Below are 12,937 nucleotides of genomic sequence, written 5' to 3'. Positions count from 1 at the left end.
TTCCCCTTGTTGAAATATATATATATATATATTCCCATATTTTCCCTTCTGATCTTATCAGAGGTGAGCAAACCTTCCAAGCCACCCTTATCTGCATTTTAGCCCTGAAATGGATTTAATGTTTAACCTGATTCTTTTTTTTTTTTTTCCTCTGCTTAGTCCGGCACAGAAAATATTAATTTATTTTTGTGTTCAAAAGGAAGAAGAAAATGAGAATCTCCTTCCACTTAAATCTCATTCCTACAGACCATTTGCTCTCTCAAGTTTCAGAATTCCAGTTTTGCAGAGCTTAAATTATTATTTTATTTTATTATTTACATTTTTAAAATCAGTATTATTTCCCTCTAAGCCAAGCTCCACCTTTACTCCAAAGTAAACTAAGTGGATTGCAATGGGAATTTACTCACAGGGAGGGAGAAAACAGTGCAAATAATAATAATAATAGTAATAGTAGTAGTAATAATAATAATAATATGTTGTTGTTATTATTATTATTATTATTATTATTATTAACTGCTAAGCCTAGATCCACCCCTACTCCAGAGTAAACTCTATAGATTGCAATGGGAATTTACTCTCAGGAGGGGGGAAACAGTGGAAATAATAATAATTATTATTATTATTTACTGCAAAGCCTAGATCCACCCCTACTCCAGAGTAAACTCTATAGATTACAATGGGAATTTACTCCCAGGGAGGGGGGAAACAGTGGAAATAATAATAATAATAATAATAATAATATGTTATTATTATTATTTACTGCTAAGCCCCTACTCCAGAGTAAACTCTATGGATTGCAATGGGAATTTACTCCCAGGGAGGGGGAAAACTGTGGAAATAATAATAATAATAATAATAATATGTTATTATTATTATTTACTGCAAAGCCTAGATCCACCCCTACTCAAGAGTAAACTCTATAGATTGCAATGGGAATTTACTCCCAGGGAGGGGGAAAACAGTGGAAATAATAATAATAACAATAATGTTATTATTATTATTATTTACTGCAAAGCCTAGATCCACCCTTACTCCAGAGTAAACTCTATGGATTGCAATGGGAATTTACTCCCAGGAGGGGGGAAACAGTGGAAATAATAATAATAATAATAATAATAATAATTTATATTATTATTATTATTATTATTATTTACTGCCAAGCCTAGATCCACCCCTACTCCAGAGTAAACTCTATGGATTGCAATGGGAATTTACTCCCAGGAGGGGGGAAACAGTGGAAAGAATAATAATAATAATAATAATAATAATAATAATTTATATTATTATTATTATTATTATTATTTACTGCCAAGCCTAGATCCACACCTACTCCAGAGTAAACTCTATAGATTGCAATGGCAATTTACTCCCAGGGAGGGGGAAAACAGTGGAAAGAATAATAATAATAATAATAATAATAATATGTTATTATTATTATTTACTGCAAAGCCTAGATCCACCCCTACTCCAGAGTAAACTCTATGGATTGCAATGGGAATTTACTCCAAGAGGAGGGGGGAAATAGTGGCAACAATGGTAAATATATATTATTATTAATTTTAAATCATTATTATTTACCTCTGAGATCCACCTCTACTCCAAAGCAAACCCTGTGGATTGCAATGGGAACAAAGTGGCAAGAATAAGAAATATATTATTATTATTATTAATTTTAAATCATTATTATTTCCCTCTAAATCTAGATTCACCTCTACTCCAAAGTAAAACCCTATGAATTGCAATGGGAATTTATTCCAAGGGGGGAAAACAGTGGAAAGAATGAGAAATATATTATTAATATTATTATTATTATTTCATTATTATTTCCATCTAAGCCTAGATCCACCTCTACTCCAGAGTAAAATCCTATGGATTGCAATGGGAATTTACTCCCAGGGGAAGGAAAAAACATTGGCAAGAATATTATTATTATTATTATTATTATTATTATTATTTCCCTCTAAGCCTAAATCCACCTCTACTCCAGAGTAAAACTCTATGTATTGCAATGGGAATTTACTCCCAGGGGAGGTAAAAACAATTGCAAGAATGAGAAATATATTATTATTATTATTATTGGTATTATTATTAATATTTCATTATTATTTCCCTCTAAGCCTAGATCCACCTCTACTCCAAAGTAAACCCAATGGATTGCAATGGGAATTGATTCCAAGAGGGGGAAAACACATTGGCAAGAATGAGAAATACATTGTTATTATTTAATGATATTATGTATAATTCCAAGTTACTATTTGTTTCCCTCTAAACTTAGATTTACCTCTATTCCAAAGCAAACCCCATGGATTGCAATTGGAATTTTCTTCCAGGGGAGGGAGAAACGCAGTGGAAAGAATGATACATTTATATTATTATTATTATTATTATTAATTCTAAATTAATATTTATTTCCCTCTAAGCCTAGATTCACCTCTACTCCAGAGTAAGCCCTATGGATTGCAATGGGAATTTACACCCACGGGAGGGGAAAATGCAGTGGAAATAATAAATATATTATTATTATTATTTCATTATTTATAATTCTAAATTATTATTTATTTCTCTCTAAGCCTAGATCCACCTCTACTCCAGAGTAAAACCCTATGGATTGCAATGGGAATTTACTCCTACAGGAAGGGAAAATACAGTGGCAAGAATGAGAAATATATTATTATTATTATTATTATTATTATTATTTCATTGTTATTTCCCTCTAAGACTAGATCCACCTCTACTCCAGAGTAAGCCCTATGGATTGCAATGGGAATTTATTCCCAGGGGAAGGGAAAACAGTGGCAATAATGAGAAATATATTATTATTATTATTATTATTATTATTTCATTATTATTTCCCTCTAAGACTAGATCCACCTCTACTCCAGAGTAAAACCCCATGGATTGCAATGGGAATTTACTCCCATGGGAGGGAATAACGCAGTGGAAAGAATGATAAATATTATTATTTCATTATTTATAATTCTAAATTATTATTTATTTCCCTCTAAGCCTAGATCCACCTCTACTCCAGAGTAAGCCCTATGGATTGCAATGGGAATTTGCTCCCAGGGGAAGGGAAAAACAGTGGCAATAATGGGAAATATATTATTATTATTATTATTATTATTATTTCATTATTTATAATTCTAAATTATTATTTATTTCTCTCTAAGCCTAGATCCACCTCTACTCCAGAGTAAAACCCTATGGATTGCAATAGGAATTTATTCCAAGGGGAAAAACAGTGTCAAGAATGTGAAGTTTAAAAAGAAACAGAAAAATATTAAGACATGGGATTTATTATTTCCAAAATATCCTCATCACAAACTATATAGGTCTCCTCAAGAAGTAAACCATTGTTTGCAATGGGTCTGACTCCCTAGTAAATTGGGTTTTGCTTCTAAAACTAACCTCTTTTTTCCACTTTCTTTCTCTTTTGGTCCATATTTTTCAAGCAAAACGTAATATAATAATATATATTATTCTTTCCACTCTGTTTTCAAATAGGGGTCAAAGTTTTGGGGGGAACATTGGAGGGTTTTTTTTCCTCCCCCCTTTTGCATGTTTCCAAAAATCCTCCCTTAAAAGGAAAGGATGGAAGAAGAGGAAGGAAGGAGGGACGGAGGGAGGAAAAATCCCTTCTTGCAAAAGCAGAATTGTATTATTATTATTATTATTATTATTATTATTTTCCCTGCCTCAAAAGTTTCCAAATAAAATTATAGAGTCATTTGTAGGGAGGGAAAAAATCCTAAACCACACTTGGGAGAATAAAAACCCATTATTATTATTATTATTATTATTATTATTATTATTATTATTTCCCACTATAGATTGGGATTGAGAGGTGATGTAATGAAGTATTGTGTGTGTGTGTGTGTGTGTGTGAGAGAGAGAGAGAGAGAGAGAGAGAATGTATATGTGTGTGTGTGTGTATATGTGTGCAAACATATAGGTGTGTAATATGTGTATGGAGTGTGTGTGTGTGCATAGATTGGGATTGCGGGGTGATCTAATAAAGTATTATATGTGTGTGTGAATGTATATATGTAGGTGTGTGTGTATGTGAATGTATATTATTATTTCCCACTATAGATTGGGATTGAGAGGTGATGTAATGAAGTATTGTGTGTGTGTGTGTGTGTGTGTGTGTGTGAGAGAGAGAGAATGTATATGTGTGTGTGTATGTGTGTGCAAACATATAGGTGTGTGATATGTGTATGGAGTGTGTGTGTGTGCATAGATTGGGATTGCGGGGTGATCTAATAAAGTATTATATGTGTGTGTGAATGTATATATGTAGGTGTGTGTGTATGTGAATGTATATTATTATTTCCCACTATAGATTGGGATTGAGAGGTGATGTAATGAAGTATTGTGTGTGTGTGTGAGAGAGAGAGAATGTATATGTGTGTGTGTGTGTGTATGTGTGTGCAAACATATAGGTGTGTAATATGTGTATGGAGTGTGTGTGTGTGCATAGATTGGGATTGCGGGGTGATCTAATAAATATTATATGTGTGTGTGAATGTATATATGTAGGTGTGTGTGTATGTGAATGTATATTATTATTTCCCACTATAGATTGGGATTGAGAGGTGATGTAATGAAGTATTGTGTGTGTGTGTGAGAGAGAGAGAGAGAGAGAGAGAGAGAATGTATATGTGTGTGTGTGTATATGTGTGCAAACATATAGGTGTGTGGTATGTGTATGGAGTGTGTGTGTGCATAGATTGGGATTGCGGGGTGATCTAATAAAGTATTATATGTGTGTGTGAATGTATATATGTAGGTGTGTGTGTATGGGAATGTATATTATTATTTCCCACTATAGATTGGGATTGAGAGGTGATGTAATGAAGTATTGTGTGTGTGTGTGAGAGAGAGAGAGAGAGAGAGAGAGAGAGAGAGAATGTATATGTGTGTGTGTGTATATGTGTGCAAACATATAGGTGTGTGGTATGTGTATGGAGTGTGTGTGTGCATAGATTGGGATTGCAGGGTGATCTAATAAAGTATTATATGTGTGTGTGAATGTATATATGTAGGTGTGTGTGTATGTAAATGTATATTATTATTTCCCACTATAGATTGGGATTGAGAGGTGATGTAATGAAGTATTGTGTGTGTGTGTGTGTGAGAGAGAGAGAGAGAATGTATGTGTGTATGTGTGTGTATATGTGTGCAAACATATAGGTGTGTGATATGTGTATGGAGTGTGTGTGTGTGCATAGATTGGGATTGCGGGGTGATCTAATAAAGTATTATATGTGTGTGTGAATGTATATATGTAGGTGTGTGTGTATGTGAATGTATATTATTATTTCCCACTATAGATTGGGATTGAGAGGTGATGTAATGAAGTATTGTGTGTGTGTGTGTGTGAGAGAGAGAGAGAGAGAGAGAGAATGTATATGTGTGTGTGTGTATATGTGTGCAAACATATAGGTGTGTGGTATGTGTATGGAGTGTGTGTGTGCATAGATTGGGATTGCGGGGTGATCTAATAAAGTATTATATGTGTGTGTGAATGTATATATGTAGGTGTGTGTGTATGGGAATGTATATTATTATTTCCCACTATAGATTGGGATTGAGAGGTGATGTAATGAAGTATTGTGTGTGTGTGTGTGTGTGTGTGTGTGAGAGAGAGAGAGAGAATGTATGTGTGTGTGTGTATGTGTGTGCATAGATTGGGATTGCGGGGTGATCTAATAAATATTGTATGTGTGTGTGAATGTATATATGTAGGTGTGTGTGTATGTGAACGTATACATGTGCATGTATGTGTATGAATGTGTGTATGTATATATATGTGTGTGTATATAATGTGCATGAATGTGTGTGTGTATAGGCTGGGATTGAGGGGTGATCCAATAAAGTATTATATGTGTGTGAATGTATATATGTACATGCATGTGTGTGTGTATGTGAATGTATATATGTGTATGTGTCTATGTGTGTAATGTGCAAGAATGTGTGTGTGTATATATAGGTTGGGATTGAGGGGTGATCTAATAAAGTACTGTGTGTGCCTAAATGTATATATGTATGTGTATATAAGTGTGTGTGTATGTGAATGTATATATGTGTATGTGTCTATGTGTGTAATGTGCATGAATGTGTGTGTGTGTGTGTGTATATATTTATATAGGTTGCGATTGAGGGGTGATCTAATAAAGTTCTATGTGTGTGTGTGTGAATGTATATATGTTTCTATATATGTGTGTTAATGTATATATGTGTATGTGTGTATTTGTGTATATACAGTGTGTGTGTGAGAGAGAGAGAGAGGCTGGGATTGAGGGGTCATCTAATAAAGTATTATGTGTGTGTGTGAATGTATATATGTACTTGAATATAAGTGTGTGTGTGTGTATGTGAATGTATATATGTGCATGTGTATATTGTATGTATAATGTGTATGAATGTGGGTGTATGTATATGTATATATATAGAGAGAGAGAGAGAGAGAGGTTGGGATTGAGGGGTGATCCAATAAAGTACTATGTGTGTGTGTGAATGTATATATGTGTATGTGTGTATTTGTGTATATATAGAGAGAGAAAGAGAGAGAAAGAGAAGCTGGGATTGAGGGGTGATCTAATAAAGTATTATATGTGTGTGTATGTGTGTGTGTGTGTATGTAATGTGTGTGAATGTATAGGTTGGGATTGTGGGGTGAACTAATAAAGTATTATATATGTGTGTGTATGTATAAGTGTGTGTAGAGAGAGAGAGCGTGGGAGAAGTTGGGATTGAGGGGTGATCTAATACAGTATTATATGTGTGTATGTGTGTATGTATGTATATATGTGTGTGTATATAGGTTGGGATTGAGGGGTGATCTAATAAAGTATCATATATGTGTGTGTGAATGTAAATGTGTGTCTGAATGGATATATGTGTATATATATATATATATGAGTGTGTGAATGTGTATATGTGTGTGTGTATATATATGTGTGTGTGTGTGAATGCATATATGTGTGAATGTATGTATGTGTGTATATGTGTGTCTGAATGGATATATGTGTCTATATATATATATATATATATATATATATGAGTATGAATGTGTATATGTTTGTGTGTGTGTATGAAGGTATATGTTTGTGTATCTTTATTAGGTCAACCCTCAATGTATGTGTGTGTGTGTGTGTGTGTGTGTGTATATATATATATATGAGTGTGAATGTGTATATGTGTGTGTATATGTGTGTGTGAATGGATATATGTGTGAATGTGTGTATATGTGTGTCTGAATGGATATATGTGTCTATATATATATATGTGTGTGTGTGTGTGAATGTGTATATGTTTGTGTGTGCGTGTATGAATGTATATATGTTTGTGTATCTTTATTAGGTCAACCCTCAATGTATAGATATATGTGTATATATATATATGAGTGTGTGAATGTGTGAGTGTGTGAATGTGTGAGTGTGTGAATGTGTATATGTGTGTGTGTATATATGTGTGTGTGTGTGAATGGATATATGTGTGAATGTGTGTATATGTGTGTGTGAATGGATATATGTGTCTCTCTCTATATATATATGAGTGTGTGAATGTGTATATGTTTGTGTGTGTCTATGAATGTATATATGTGTGTATATCTTTATCAGATCAACCCTCAATGTCAATCTATGGTGGGAAATCTCAACCTAAAAAGGGGTTTAATTTGATTTTATCTCCCATTAAATAAGGAAATTGATTGCATTCAATTTCTATTAAAGGAAGATGGGGAAAAATCTGGTTTTCTCTCTTTTTGGGGGAAAAATATGGGGATATGATACTAACTAAAGGTACTAATAATAATAATAATAATAATAATAATAATAATAATCCTATTTCCATCATTCCTTCCTCCCTAATGGGATTTTGAAAGGGAAAATGTATATCTCCCTATGGAAAACCAGGCTCCCTATGGAAAAATCCCAAATGGAAGGAGGGATGGGCCATACACATCCTTCTTTTCCTCCTTCTGCAACTTTTTCCTTCCCTTCTTTCCTCGCCCAATATGGCTGCATCCCTTGCTTTTAATTAAAAACAGCTTCATTTTTCCCTCCCACTAAAAGAATGCCTGGTTTTTCTGGTTATTTTCCCCAAAGCTAAATGGCCAAAATAGGGGGGAAAGAGTCTGTTTATGACTCTAATATTATTTTGTTAACATACACCCCAAAAATGTATCTATAGAGCCTCCCAAAAATATGTATACACTCTTTGAGAGCAAATGGAGAAAGAAGCAAATCTTGGAAGGAGAAATAAATGCATGCATTTGGAAGAGGAAACGTTGCACTAATGATCCCACCCCAAATTAATAATCCTATCATTAATTGCAATGTTATTTTGGGGGGTTTTAAAATGGTCCCCCCCCCCATCTCCATATTATTTCCCTCTGCAGCAATGCATCCAAGTTTTTGCAAAGTTCAAAGCTCCTCTGTTGCCATGATCTGTTCCAAATGCATGTTTCTTTTTGGAAGGGAAATTAGCAATAAAAATATACCTTTTAGAATATATTTTTTAGAATTTTATTTGATAATATTGTTTTATTTTAGGATATTATATTATAAGGATATTATTATTTTTTGTTATTTTATTAGAATTTTATTTTAGAATATTACTTGATTTTATTTTTTGATATTATTTTATTTGAATATTATTTGATTTTGGTTTAGAATATTATTTGGTTTTATTTTAGAGTATTATTTGGTTTTATTTAAGAATATTACTTGCTTTTATGTTAGGATATTATATTATGAGGATATTATTATTTGATTTTTTAAGAAAATTATTTGATTTTATTTTAGAATATTACTTGCTTTTATTTTAGGATATTATCTTATGAGGATATTATTTGATTTTATTTTTTGGAAAATTATTTGATTTTATTTTAGGATATTATTTGGTTTTATTTTAGAATATTACTTGCTTTTATTTTAGGATATTATCTTATGAGGATATTATTTGATTTTATTTTTTGGAAAATTATTTGATTTTATTTTAGGATATTATTTGGTTTTATTTTAGAATATTACTTGCTTTTATTTTAAGATATTATATTATAAGGATATTATTATTTTATTTTATTTTTAGAATATTATGTGGTTTTGTTTAAGAATATTACTTGATTTTATTTTTGGATATTATTTGATTTTATTTTAGAATATTACTTGCTTTTATTTTAGGATATTATCTTATGAGGATATTATTTGATTTGATTTTTTGGAAAATTACTTGATTTTGTTTTAGAATATTATTTGGTTTTATTTTAGAATATTACTTGCTTTTATTTTATGATATTATAATTGCATTTCATTTTTTAAATATTATTTGGTTTTATTTTAGAATATTACTTGCTTTGAATTTAGGATATTATAATATTATAAGGATATTATTATTTTATTTTTTAGAAAATTATTTGGTTTTATTTTAGAATATTACTTGATTTTATTTTAGGATATTGTATTATAAGGATATTATTATTTGATTTTATTTTTTAGAAAATTATTTGATTTTGTTTTAGAATATTACTTGCTTTTATTTTAGAATATTACTTGCTTTTATTTTAAGATATTATATTATAAAGATATTATTTGATTTTATTTTTTAGAATATTATTTGCTTTTATTTTAGAATATTACTTGCTTTTATTTTGAGATATTATATTATAAAGATATTATTTGATTTGATTTTTTTAGAAAATTATTTGATTTTGTTTTAGGATATTATAAGGATATTATTTTATGGATATTATAAGGGTATTATTATTTGATTTGATTTCTTAGAAAATTATTTGGTTTTATTTTAGAATATTACTTGATTTTATTTTAGGATATTATATTATAAGGATATTATTATTTGATTTTATGTTTTAGAAAATTATTTGATTTTATTTTAGTATATTATATTATATGGATATTATTATTTTGATTTTCTAAGAGTATTTTAGAATATACACACACACACACACACACACATATACATATATATACACACACACACACACACACATACATACATAGAGAGGGAAGATCTGGGCTTGGAATGGAATCAAATCTAAGTTCATATTTTTTGGAAGAATCCCTTTCAGACTTAAAGGTGAATTGCAAAATAAAAATCTTTTTCCCTTTTGTATTTAATGTTTTCCCAAGTTTTGCAAAAAAATAAGAGTTGCTCTTACCTTGTTATTGCAAAAGGGAGTATTTTCCCACCTATTTAATCCTCTACTTTGGCCTCTTTTTTGCAATTCTTAAAGGGATCCTTCCAAAAATATGAACCTAGATTAGATTACATTCCAAGCCAGATCTTCCCTATATATATGTATATGTATGTATGTATATACGTGTGTGTATATATTCTAAAATACTCTTAGAAAATAAAATAATAATCTAAATAAAAATAAAATAAAATTCTAAAATAAAATAATAAAATAAAATAATATTCTACAAAGTAAAATAATATCATTCATGGAAGATCTGGGCTTGGAATGGAATCTAATCTAGGTTTATTTATTTTTTTTGGAAGGGTCCCTTTAAGACTTAGAAAAAGGAAAGTCCCTTTTTTCCTTATATATTATTATATGTATTGGAAATAAAAACAAAATATATACATATATATAGATGGGGAAGATCTGGGCTTGGAATGGAATCTAATCTAGGTTTATATATTTGGGAAGGGTCCCTTTAAGACTTCAAAGTGAATTGTAAAAGAAAAGTCATTTTTTTCCTTTTGTATTTAATGCTTTCCCAAGTTTTGCAAATCTAATCTAGGTTTATATTTTTTGGCAGGCCCCCTTTAAGACTTAAAGGTGAATTGCAAAAGAAAAGTCCCATTTTCCCCTTTTGTATTTAATATATATATATTAAATATATTTTCTATTATTTATATATATAGGAAGACCTGGGCTTGGTATTTTTTATATATAGGGAAGATCTGGGCTTGGAATGGAATCTAATCTGGATATATATATTTTTGGAAGGGTCCCTTTAAGACTTAAAGGTGAATTGCAAAAGAAAAGTCCCTTTTCCCCCTTTGTATTTAATATATATATAAAATATATTTTCCAGGAAGATCTGGGCATGGAATGGAATCTAATCTAGGTTCATATTTTTTGGAAGGGTCCATTTAAGACTTAAAGATGAATTGCAAAAGCAAAGTCCCTTTTTTCCCTTTTGCATTTAATACTTATATTAAATACAAAATATAATATATTACATATATTTTCCCTTTTCTATTTAATATATATACATCTGGGCTTGGAATGCAATCTAATCTGGGTTCATATTTTTGGAAAGATCCCTTTTAGACTTAAAGGGGGATTGCAAAAGCAAAGTCCCTTTTGCATTTAATATATATATATTAAATACAAAATATAATATATTAAATATATTTTCCCTTTTCTATTTAATATACATACATCTGGGCTTGGAATGCAATCTAATCTGGGTTCATATTTTTGGAAAGATCCCTTTAAGACTTAAAGGGGGATTGCAAAAGCAAAGTCCCTTTTGCATTTAATATATTTATATTAAATACAAAAATATAATATATTAAATATATTTTCCCTTTTCTATTTAATATATATACATCTGGGCTTGGAATGCAATCTAATCTGGGTTCATATTTTTGGAAAGATCCCTTTAAGACTTAAGGGGGGATTGCAAAAGCAAAGTCCCTTTTGCATTTAATATATATGTATTAAATACAAAATATAATTTATTAAATATATTTTCCCTTTTCTATTTAATATATATACATCTGGGCTTGGAAAGCAATCTAATCTGGGTTCATATTTTTTGGAAAGATACCTTTTAGACTTAAAAGGTGAATTGCAAAAGCAAAGTCAATGTTTTCCTTTTGCATTTAATGTTTTCCTAAGTTTTGCAAAAAAAATAAACAAGAGTTGCTCTTACCTTGTTATTGCAAAAAGGGGGGTATATTTCCCCACTTATTCCATCCTCTTCTTTGGCATTTTTCCTGCAATTGTATTTTCCAAAGCCACCCACCCAAAAATATATATAAATATATATTTAATATATTTGCAACCAAAACAAAAATCAAGTTCCTCCAAAGCAATGCATTTCCAAAAGGGCTGTTCTTCCTCTTTCCTTCCTCCTGGATCTAAAGCAAGAAGATCTCCACCTCGAAAGCAAGATCCCTCCTTTTTCCCCCGTTTGGACTCCTTTAATCCGGATTAAATCCACTCCAAATGGGTAGTGCAGCTTGGCTGGGGGAGAGAAGCTTCCATATACAGCAAAGGGTTGGGATAGAAATGCATTACACACAAACTCCCCCCTTTTCCCCCTTTTTTTTCCCTTCCAGATCTCTAAAAAATAGAAAAAAATTAGATCCCAAGTTCAAAAAAAGCTTCTTTTGCTATGAAACAAGCATTGTCCACTAAGTCCCGCCCCTTCTGCTGCTATTGGTGGGAGCGCATCCCTTCCCGCGCTCTCATTGGCCGGCCCTGCCTGTCGCTCTGGCGCTTATGCAAAACAAGCCCTGGCTCCCCGCCATTCTTATAAAACCAATCAATGGCGCGCCCGGGGAAAAGGGGCGGGGCTTGGGAAGTTTCAAGGCTTCCCCTCGGCGGCTCAATGGGAGTGGCGAGGCTGGGAATGTGGAGCGGCGGTTTCAAGGCCGCCCCTGGGCTTCTCTTTGCAAAACCTCCCATGTTTGCATTTTTTACTATATTTTTTTTTGTTGCAATGCTTTTTGTTTGGTTTTTGGGGTTTTTTTCCTGTTCTTTTCTCCTCCTTCATGTCTGGGCTGCTTGGTGCAACAAAGAGGGTTGGGATTTAATTGAGTTTAAGCTATATTTACATTTATTTAATATATATTTAATAATATTTAAATATTATATATTTAAATATATCCTTTTCTGCCATTTGTGTTTTGTATTTTTTTCTGTTTTTTTCTCCTTCTAGTCTGGACTGCT

At 31.4% G+C, this 12,937-nt stretch overlaps 1 protein-coding gene across 3 annotated transcripts in view; it reads right to left on the bottom strand.

Moving 5' to 3' along the window:
• LOC132781571 (trinucleotide repeat-containing gene 18 protein) overlaps positions 1–12,481 on the bottom strand; it is a 205,856-nt gene extending 193,375 nt beyond the window's left edge. Inside the window, exon 1 of one of the 3 annotated variants that reach the window (XM_067473072.1) lies at positions 11,916–12,481. The gene's annotated coding sequence lies outside the window, so the exon portion shown is untranslated. Of the gene's footprint in view, positions 1–10,183; positions 10,220–11,915 lie in introns of those variants that run through there. The other 2 variants (XM_067473070.1, XM_067473071.1) reach the window with 2 other exon arrangements.
• Positions 12,482–12,937: the final 456 nt, after the last annotated feature.

This window comes from Anolis sagrei, chromosome X (genome assembly GCF_037176765.1).
Source record: "Anolis sagrei isolate rAnoSag1 chromosome X, rAnoSag1.mat, whole genome shotgun sequence".
Classification (NCBI taxonomy): Eukaryota; Metazoa; Chordata; class Lepidosauria; order Squamata; family Dactyloidae; genus Anolis; species Anolis sagrei.
This window is presented reverse-complemented; position numbering and strand designations above follow the sequence as displayed.